This window comes from Chanos chanos, chromosome 1 (assembly GCF_902362185.1).
Source record: "Chanos chanos chromosome 1, fChaCha1.1, whole genome shotgun sequence".
NCBI classification, from domain to species: Eukaryota; Metazoa; Chordata; class Actinopteri; order Gonorynchiformes; family Chanidae; genus Chanos; species Chanos chanos.
This window is the reverse complement of record NC_044495.1, coordinates 34579799-34591620: the sequence shown is the minus strand read 5'-3', so window position 1 is coordinate 34591620 and position 11822 is coordinate 34579799.

The window sequence follows — 11822 nt, the reverse complement described above, 5'->3', positions numbered from 1 at the left end:
GACTATGATTTTGACAGCAGTTTGACAAGACATCCTCAGCAGAGTAGTGTACTTTCAGTTAAATGTCCTCCTAGGTCAGCAAAAACAAGTATACACACACACACACACACACACGCACACACACACAGAGCAAATAATGTGCATGTCAGTTCTGAGAATACATTTACATTTATTTTGTTCTGCAAAAACAATGTCTCCTGTTTTTATACTGAACATAACAACAGTGTTTGGAATCACATTTAACAACGCATTTAAACTCAAATGGATCTCCAGCACCAAGTAAGTTCCAAGAATAAAAGAATGTATTGCGTGTATCATATACTGCATTTTTTGGTTATGACATTATGCAATTAGCTTAGTTTCCCATGCAATTCCCGTTCCAAACCCACGTAAATAAATCCTCCGTATTCAAATGAGCATGCCAGAAAACAATCTCGTAAATGGAACAAAGGCCGTTCGCAGTGTGTGAGAGGAGTCTGGAGGCTGAGGGTGCGTCCCCACACTGGTCATGGGTCACACTCGCTACCCACAAGAGCACAAAGAGCTCTCTCTCTCTCTTTCTGTCTATCACACACACACACCCATGCCATGCCCCTCTCAAATCATTTACAACCATCCATTAATCTGACTTAATTTGAATGGACAAACACACACAAGTATACTCTTACATATACTTATTACAGCAGAAGCCTTCTCCTGGAAGGCTTCAGGTCATGAGAGTAATTTACTGTGACGATCAGCTATCAGCTATGTCCCCAGAAACCCGTGCATAGGACCAAGTTCTTCTATACAGAAAAGATGAGGGATTTCCTGCGCTCCGAAGAGACCTGTCTACTCCATGTGTCAAGGACACCACTTTCTGTAATAGATGTTACTCACATTTTGTTAGAGAATGAAATAATGATATCACCACTCAGAAGGAAAAGCAAAAGTAAGAAAAATCCCCCCAAAATTCCCAGTCACTCTGATAACCATGTGATTTACAAATTACATCAGTTCTACTTTCATTGTGATATTTACAAAAAGTTCACGAATGCTTAAAATACTGTTGTGTAGGTGATTGCGAAACTTTGATGGCATAGTGTATATTATGTGTTAAGTGGCGTAAAAAACAACATGATTGCAATGGGGTTTTTTTTCTTTTTTTTTTTTTAATTGATGTTCATGTCGTGACATGGCTACATACCACAGGTCGTCGTGGTAAAATAAATAATTTTAAAAAACCTATGTTTTAAGCAAAGGTGCAAATCTGAGCACACTGTGTAATCATATGATGATAAACCATTTACACTTTCTTTCATGTAATAAAGTGGTGAATGAAAAGGGGATATTTCTACACCTCACCTTCTTCTCTGATCCTTCAACATCCTTACAAATTGTCCAGTGGAATTTGTTCTTCAAATTAGATTTAAACTTCAAATTAAATTTTGTGGTATGATTGTGCTAAAAATGAGCCTTTTTCCTCATGGAAAAATTACTTGAAAAGCTCAGCGTTTGTCAAAACCTTAATTTGTTTGCCCTTGGTTGCATTTTTTTGGTAACTGACACTGGCACTTCTAATTCACACACCATTAATTAGGTAGTCTGTTACCGCGCTCTCAACAGATTGAAATGATAGAGCCGGTGCATCGTAAACCTATCAGACTCAAAGCAGCATCAGGCGGCATATTTGTGGAGAGGCAGCCATTGTCAGTGTCAGTGGGCTTTGCTATCAGTGACCACTGCTCAGAGAGAGAGAGATCTGGGCCAAGTCACCCATCCAAGGAGCATTTTGCTCCCAGACATCGTAGACAAGTGTGGCACAGCTGGGTTCTCAACTGTGAATTCAAGATGTAGGATCTCCCTCTGCACTGTAACTTCACAGGCTATGCTACTTGTAAGATCTTTTACAATGACCAATGAGGATGAGCTGCAAACAGTCAAACTGCTGCAAATTGCAATCAGTAAAAAATATAGTGTAGCAATAAAATACCACAAATACCACAAATACGCTAGCACAATAGGCTATTAGCTAGCTAGCCAACCACGCACGCACGCACACACACACACACACACACACACACACACACACACAAAAGGTATGCAAGCTATCCTCTATGCTTATATAAAAGTGATTTAAACTGTACCACAGACACAAACTTCATTGGGGAGAAAACAACATGATATGCCATAATGAAAATTACCAGTATAAATGAACAAAAATGAACCCAATATAAAGTAATATTTAACCTATTAAATATAATTTATCATGTGATGACCCATGACAACATAATTTACGTTGATTTACGCTGTGATTGGAGATAACACCTCTCCAGGGTGATTTCATGGGAATTCAATGAATTAGTTTTTGTTTCCTGTTATTCCAATTTGGTTCCAAGTTTCACACCTCAAGACTGATGTTGATTCTTTCCTCAATTCAAAGAATCTGGATCTTAGGCCTCGCCATCAAATCAAAATGAAATTCAGAATTGGCTACAGATGTGGTTTACACCACTCTGATCACAAGTGCTCCATGAGCTTACAGACTTTTCACATCAACTTTCTGGTCTGTATTTATGACACTCCCATTATAGGTCTTTAGAATGTATGAAGTTAACAACATATTTGTGATGTCATGAGTATTTGAATTAACAATGTGTCTGTGATGTCAAGAGTCTTTAATAACTGTGAATGCATTATAAATGATCTTTATGTGCAGTTCCATTATGACTCTATTAACCTTTTCAGCGACAATAAATCCCACGTCAACACTCAGTGGGTCTTATGAATCCACCCTGAATGATTCATGGTGCATTCATGAATATCTTGTTTTGTCCATCACACTAAATAACTCCATTGTTTCCACTACCTAATTAAGTATTCATGGCCACCTATCCAATGCAATGTAAAGCTCATGAATATTTCAGTAATGTGTAATGAAAATGGGGTATTTTAGTTGATATAAAATAGAACAAAAATTAAAACATTCAAGGGAATTTTGTAATCATCCGAAGTACGTGCTGTGTAGGCTCTCTTTGCAAATTCATTCTAAACAACTACATGGCTGAATTTGGGCTTTGTCCAGAACTTCTCTGTGGGTAATTAACTGGAAGCCTTGCCATCCTCCAGTGAGCAGCATCTGATGGGAGAGCAGCCCTGCCAAGCAGCTGTGACATGCCCACTGAACACACTAAGCTGGGTCAGGCCTGGCTGGCCCCGCCCTCTGGACAACTCCCCCTCACCCTACATCACTGGGCTGACACAGTGGGTGATGAGACTTTGGATGAACAAAGAGCAGTCGGGTGGGGGTTGGGTAGTGCCCAGGTTTAGAAAGACAGAGTGGGGGGGGGTGATCTCAAGGGATTTCCCCTGATGCAAAAGATTCGATTCTGTTCTTTCTGTTTCTCTTTTTCTCTTTTTCTCTTTGTTTCTCTTTCTCTTTCTCTTTCTCTTTCTCTTTCTCTTTCTCTTCCTCTCGCTCTCTGCATCTTTCACTTGTCTCACTGATCACAAATGAGTACACGCCTGGTTTATCCTCTCACTTACCCCATTTGCATTTTGCATTGGAGTAGACACATTTCACTCAGATATCCCTCTACTTCTCATGACAAAGAGACATACTTCACTCCAGCGTTCTGTGAGCATGCCATGCACTATGCCCTGATTCCAAGTGTCTCTACAAACAGGTGGAACAGTTGGTCCAAACCAAATATTGTAACCAGCTCTGTGTCACAAGGTATGACTTTTGGTTCTAACTACAACGGTTTTAACTGAGGGAGAAAAAAAAACAAAAACAAAGAAACACACAGAAAGACAGAGAGAGGGGAAGAAAGAGAAAGAGAGTAGAAATGGAGAGTTCTATTTTTTTCAAGGTTCGCACCTGTTGAGACACCCACAGGCTCTGCCAGGGAGTGCAGGGGTTGTTTCTTGAAAGTAAAGTTCCTCCCCTCCCCACAGAGCCCAGGGCTGGGGCCACCTGTCAATCAGGCCATTGTTGACATGCGCAAGGAGTGGACAATGACTTTTTGTCTGAGTATTCATAGCCATAGCCTTCAGTAGTGCAGTGCCTGAGCTTGCACACACACACACACACACACACACACACACACACACACACACACACACACACACACACACAATTCCTTAAACCTCTGTGTATATAAATACACACACACACACACACACACACACACACACACACACGCACACTACACCTAAACAACTGCAATAGTAAACATGTGTGGAATGCTGCTGTGGCCAGTTGAGCAGCGAGCACAGGGTAGGCGGCGTTTTGTCTTCTCATTCTTGTATCTCATCTCGAGAGGTCAAAGTTCCCAGCTGATAAAAGCAGGTTTTTGTCCAACAGAGGCATTACCACATCACCCATGGCAATGATGACATCATTCAACAAGAGCTTGTGCATTTCTCCACTGCCATAGGAATCTCTGATATCCTTCACGCTCTCACACAAACCAGAGGAGAAGATGGAAGGGAGAGGCTTTTTCTCAGACAAATATCTTTGTGTTTTGCCACTGAAAAGTATTTCTTGAGATTTTGGGAACGATCCAAAATAGACGTGACCTTGCCTCTTAACTAAGAGCAAACTTTGGACTTGAGAGGCGAGCAACGCTTGTCCTTGAGTGCCATAGAGGAAACATGTATGGCCTTGGACTAAACTGGGTGCAGACTCTCAAAGGCTCCACAGACATCTCAGTCACTGCCAATACGTACTGCTTAGAGAATGGTGATCTCCGTATGTGTGCATGTGTCTGCGTGAGAGAGATGGAAAAGCTAGGATGCATGTAAAATTAGGATATAAATAAGAATAACGTAATTGGTGTTTTGTGAGTAAGGGTACACGGTTTGGTGCAGTGGGTAGCACTGTCGCCTCACAGTAAGAAGGTCCAGGGTCCTTTCTGTGTGGAGTTTGCATGTTCTCCCCTGTGTTGGCTTGGGTTTCCTCCCACAGTCCAAAGACATGTGAGTCAGTCAAATTGGCGGCACTAAATTGCCTGTAGGTGTGAATGTGTTTGTCTGTGTATCTGCCCTGCTATGGACTGGCAGTCTGTCCTGGGTGTTTCCCCGCCTTTTGCCCAATTAATTCTGGGACAGGCTCCAGCACCTCCCTAACTAGGATAAGTGGCTTTGAAAATGAATGAATGAATTACTGATTTTGTGAGTAAACCAGCTCTATGGATATGGCACATGAGTGAATAATAAAAATAAGTGAAAAATAAGTGAACAATTCACAGAATAAACTGATTGAATATGATAAATCAGCAGCAGAGCCAGAGGGACAGATGTCATGTGAGAGTTTACACCTTTTTATCTGTTTATTCACTTGTCTGGCTGTCTGTAAGGTATGGTAAACCTTATGTTGTGTCATATGTGAGTCACAAATTGAAAGAGATAAAACACTCAGTCCAGCAGCACAGGAAGTGTGTGTGTGTGTGTGTGCGTGCGCGTTCCAGCGTGTATGGGTTTGTGTGTATGTATGTGCGTGTACACAGGGCGAGGTGTGGAGGATTGGTTGGTGCTGAACAGCCAGTTATGTCACTGGTCTCCCCTCCCCCGGGGCCAGCCCAGCCTCTCCTCCTCCCCTCACTGGGTTGTAAGGCTATTTCTCCCTTTAGGAACGAGGAGCACTTTGTGCTTCTTTAGCCCCTCGAGTCAACAGGGCAGGGGCAAAGGTCGGAGCTGATAGAAAAAGGAGAGGGGGATGGTGGCAACAGGACATTTTTGGCGGGAGAATACTCCTCGTTGCCAAGGAGATGAGTGTAGTGAAATGCTTGTAACAGACTCAGACGAGCAGGCTTGAGCGGGAACTTTTTGAGTGACTCAGATGTCTGTTGATGACTCAGTGGGTTTCTCAGAAACAGTGACTGGTTTTCCTGATTCATCCAGTACAACATTGTGACATGCCATCATCCTGGTGATGTCACTCCAGTTGCTAATCTTCTTAAACACGTCGTCTGGCAAACGAACAATGAGTGTATCAGAAAAAAGGAACTGAGGAAAGTGTTTGATAGAGTGTGTATGTGTTTGTGTTTTGTGAAAGACATCCTTTACTGTATGAGAAAGGAATACACGACGTAAAATCAGAGGTGGCAAAAGTAAAAGTAGAAGTACTCTTGCTAAAAAAAAAGTACTCTAAGAACAGTTAAACTGACAACCATTTTTGTAAATTGTAAATGAGTGACGATTTTACTTTTACTTTAGTGTTTTTTAGAGGGATACTTTAATTCTACCTAGAGTACTTTTTTTTTTAGAAAGAATACTTCTACTTTTACTTTTGCCACCTCAGCTTAAAATGCGTCGAGTCAGGCATATTGAGGCTAAATCATACTAAACACATACATGAAAGCACAATACACACACACATACTAAGACATACTATAGGCATAACTTAGGTCAAAATGTCAAAATTTCAGTCAGTGAGTGAGGGGTGGTGACAGGGATAGGCAGACATGGCAACACACTCCTATTATAAAAAGAGAGGGAATAGTGTTGCTGTAAGAACGAATGGAGAGGGGCGAGTGAGGACACTTGTTTTCCGGTGGGAATGAAAAGAATATGCTAATGGACTTCATGTGTGCTTGTGTTTCACTGACTGAAGCATTGAGGAGAAATCATTGTGCTTAGACAACATGTCTAAGACAAAATGATCACTTTCTATGTTCACACCTACACTGCAGAGGTAATAAGAACTTCTAAATAACACATCTGCCAAATTTCCTCTAAATTTGATACTATCTTCATTCAGATGCTGTACTCTGAATTACATTTGGCTATTAACATATCTTTGATCACTGGCCTCCTAACTGAAATAATAGTAGAAGCATACACACGGAATATGCACAGCAATAGAGGCCAAATATCTTTTCAGTGAATCAGAACAGGCCCTCTTAACTCTGCAAGTTTCCTGTGTTCAACTTAAGGCATTATAGGAAATGTGAAGCTGAGGAAAGGAACTTAGCGTGCAGAAGAGGATGCCAAGCGTGCACTGAACGTGACTTTACCCCCTGTGCGTGACACCCTCTTGAAACACTTTCACACCCACAGCCCTGAAACTCCGTTTAAAGCCACCACCTGCTAAAATGGGTGTGAAGCTTCAATGTAGCCAATGTGAAAGAGAGAACATTGAAGGTATAATTCGAGGGTATTTTACCATGTGACACCAGTGAGGCCAGAGCTGTCACTCTGGCCTTTCATGGGTTTCTCATTTTTTAGGTAAATTGGTGCGCTAATAGAGGGCTATACTAATATGCCAATTAATGACTTAAATGTCTATTGCTTTTACTCTGTAATGCCACCATTAACTCAGAGTGGAACTTTTTTGCTAAGTTATACCTGTTGCCATGAAACATATAATACATTTTATCCTCCCTCATGACTGCCCCAAAAGACCCTTGACACAAACTGCTTGGGACTTTCCCAACAGACTGAATATCAAATGAACTGTTGTCTACATCACTTTCCTGTGAATTACAAGTTGTGGGACTTATATGTGTCTGACCTTTCACTCTGAAGATTAAGGTCAACTTTTGTTCCACTTCCCCTACTGTGTTAGACTAATGATCACCATATAAAGATAAGGATTGAAACATATCCTCTTGAACATAACATTTACTCCTACTCACAACTGCCACCATGGTGCCAAATATTGACATGAGGGTAACTCTTAAATGCATTATTATTTTATACCTTGGTGTCAAATGAGTATATATGGACTACCATTTGCTTATGTTTTTTAGAAATGGTACCGCACAAATGTTCTTGTCACATTGAGTATGCAGACAGACTATTGACCTGTTGATTACTTTCTCTGTCAGTTTAACGGTGTAGGCAGATAAACAGGAGGTGGGGTTAATCTCATGAATGTATTGTCTACATACTACTAATTTTACTCTATTGTTATGACAGTACAGCCTGAGCTTGCATGCAGTCAAGCACATCCCTTTGGTCCCACCATGACTACTTCCCTCTAAAGTAGCACATCCTATGTCTGTTCCCACTCAACACTTTTGCACAATAGTTACAGTTGTGGAAGATAACAAAATGATGACACTTCCTGTAAAGCAAATGGAGAAAAAAAATCACTCTTCTTGTTGTCTGTTAGATTAGCTGGACCAGGATCATGTGATCAAATTCCTTTGCAGTCTTGTATTTCAAAACAGAAATAATACCAAACAAAACCGAGACACATGCTGCAAGTAGTTAACACTAAAAAAAAAAAAAAAAAAAAGGAAAAAAAAAATTCTATATTTTTCATAATGACTCAGAGCTGTTTGGGATTTCAGGTCTCTTATGGCAGCATGTTGAGTGGTGTTGTTCTTTTTTTTTTTTTTTTTTTGTGAATGTCATCGTTGTATAATGGAAGCCAGGGAGGGGGGCTATGTTCTTTGTGGGTTAGGAAACAGGGCCTGATGTGCACTGGGGAGTTGACAGTAATGACAAACACAAGCATTCGGCACGTGGAGGTCCTCACAGTGGTGGGCTCCTCACAATGGTGACACGGAGGGGAGAGAGAAGAGTTTTGAGAGAGTGACAGAGTGTGTGAGAGCATGTGCATCTCTGTGGTAGGTTAGAGTGAGAAAGAGGGCCGTTACTGACAGAAGGTGATAAGAGTAACAGTAGTGGGTGGTCCAAGTAAAAAGGCAAAATAAATGAAACAGTAACTCAGACTGCGAATCCTCATTGCCGACATTATTCCCTCACTGCTGGGAGCAGATTCCTCAACTGACAAAAGTACCATGAATTTGCATCCGCAGCTAAAGCTAGCATGTCAAGGACTGTAACATAAACACTTGACATTTCACAAGGTATTCCACCGATGCCACTGATAAAACGGTACTCAAATTAGTACTCCAGTTGTGTGCATATGAAAGATATATCATGACTGAATCCTCATGCAGTGCATCTATGTGTGCACACAAAACACAGCCTCACTTGACCAAAAACTGTCAAAATGTAAATATTCAGTATCCCTTATAAATATGGTGACATTTAAAGGGGTATCTGTGAACTTGTGATAGGGCATGTGTGTGTGTATGTAGGTCTCTGTGTGTGATGGTTGCAGGAGGGGTTGCAGGAGAGAGAGAAAGAGAGAGAGAGAGAGCGTGTAAGTGTTTGTGGTTGAAAGCATATGTCTCTGTATGTGAATGAGAGTGTGAAAGAGACATTGTGTGCATATTTATAGAGTGCAGGTGTTCTTGCTGGAATGTGCATTATCTGAAGGAGGAGCTTCCATTCTGATAATATGGTTGGACTGTAGTTTATGACCATGGTGAAAGGATTGTGGAGACAAGCTTGGGCTTTGGATTGCTCCCCCTCCATCCACAGTCCAACACTGATGTGGTAGCCCTCCTCCTTTCCCTCACTGGGCTCAATAAAATGATTCCAAATGTCATAGGCACTCATGGCCGGTAAAACACAGCAGTTGTTTTGGCTTGCTCTCCTCAATCGTTAACAGCTGATCATCTGAAATAAATTCCAAGTTTTGCTACAGCTGAAGAAGAGGATTGACTCGTCTGAATGAGTGTAGAGAACTAGAGACTGGGTAAATGTGTTTGTGCGTCCCGTGCCTGTATGTAGGTACATTTCATAGACTTGTGTTTCCTTATGTTAAGCTTTGCTGGATTAACTCTGGGGAGTAAAAACAGGAGGCTTTTTTCTCCATATTTTCCTTTTTTCCTGTGTATGCTGTAGCTGTCGCACGACATACCTAAGCTGCGGTAACTTGCAGATATTTTTCTTTTCTTTTGTAATATTATGTTTCCTGTTTCAACCTGGGGCTGATGGAAGTTTTCCGCTCCCTCATGCCTCCTCCACTGCTTTTTTTTTTCTTCTTTGGCTTGTGGTCTATCTGTCTGTCAGGTTTCACTCACTCTACATGGAGCTGTCAGGAACACATCCTGAGGGAGAGCTTATCCAAAGCCACCTGTCTGTCCCAGTACCAGCCAACCCTGCACACAGTTTTAACTTATTACACATTTACACACTCTCTCTCTCTCTCTCTCTCTCTCTCGCTCTCTCTCTCTCTCTCTCTATCTTGTAACTACACAGCAACACACTCATGCAAACAGCTGTTACTTGTAAATGATGATGAGGGCAGTTCTTCATATGTCCCTGTATTTAACACAGAGAGCATTTCAGCACAGTGCTGCACATGTAAAAGCAATTCCTTCACTAAAAAAGACCAGTAAGACGAGTCACTGTCTCCAGCTGTATCTGATAAGCCAGAGTTCACTCATAGCTGTGTATGAAATGAATGACACCTGATGACCTGAAACGGGCAACTTTCTCCTGGTGTATGTAAAGGCAGCACACCACACACACACATACACACACACGCACACACACACGCACATACACGTGCACACTTTCTTGAACCTCTGACCAGAGGATTGTAGATAAGGTCACCATGGCGATGAAAGAGTGAAGCAAATGGAGAGTGCAGATAGACAGAAAGCTCCAGCTACCAAAACCACCACTCCTCCACATGAAGCCAGGGCCCATTTCACTGATTAATCGATTGTGAGAGCAAAAAATACCCCTACTCTAGTAGTCCATCCACAGTCAATTCCTTCCCTCTCTCCAGCCGCTCTTCCCTCTATCCCTCCTTCCCACTCAGGCAAGTCCTTAGCCAGCCATGAATTCCGCAGGAACACTGGTTTAAATAAACATATTAAGGCTCTATTGGCAAGTGCACCGTGAACAAACTTGGCAGCTTCCTTCAGTCCAGGCACCCCCTCCCTCGCCTGTGAGAGGGAGTGTTTGAGTTCCCAGAAAACATACAATTATACCTGAGAGGCAAAAGTGCTGAATTTCAGTTATTTCATACATTAACATTATTTCAGAGGTCTACATAAGTTTTTCGCAGAATTATTGTGTTCTATAAATCCCTAGTTAATAATGCCTTTATTTATCTACTTTTTATTTCATAATGAGATTATGTGCCCAAGTACAAGCTTTTACCACAAAGAATTGAAATCTTTGTTTGAATTGTTTCACAAAATCTATGCAGTCTTGACCAGCACACAAGTTCTCAACAAACACAGTTGAGACTGTTGCTTGAAAATGCTCTTGAGGCTTTTGCTTAAAAGAGTAATAACTGATCCTTGACCTGGGAATGTGCGTGTGTGTGTGTGTGCGCGCGCGCTTGTGTACGTGTGTGTGTGCGTGGGTGCATGTGCATGCGTGTATGTGTGTATGTGTGTGTGTGCGTGTGTATATGTGTGTGTGTGTGTGTGTGTGTGTGTGTGTGTGCGTGTGCGTGTGTGTGTGTGTGCGCGCCTCAGTGTGTGCGTGCCTGTGTGTGTGTGGTAGTCAGAATCCAGTGCAGCACTTCAGTATCACGCTCACTCTTTTGCTCCAGGGAGAGATTGCCAATAAACGCTGGTATTGCTCCAGCATTCACTAGTTTCAGCCTTAAAGACACAGCTTCAAAGATTTCTGCATGTTCAGTGATAAAATAAATTGAGAATATATGACCATGGTTTGCAGAATATGACTTTCAGGTGCTTTAGAAAGGACATGTAACTATTTGGTTCTATGCTTTACTGTCACTTTAAGGGTTTATAACATATGTTTATACTTCTTTTTATGTGTAAGCTAAAACCACTGGGTTTCATCCAAGTTTTTAAACTACCATGTGAATTTCATGGCCTGATAGTGTTTGTAACTACAGGTTTAAATAAGTAAATAGTGATGATACTTTCACAACCCCATCCTTCCACTTATCAAACAACTTATCAAAGAAAGTTATGGTTCTGAAAAAGAAGGAATCTCTCAGATCTCTCAGACTAATCAGACCTGCCATCAAACAAATGAAACTGAGAGCA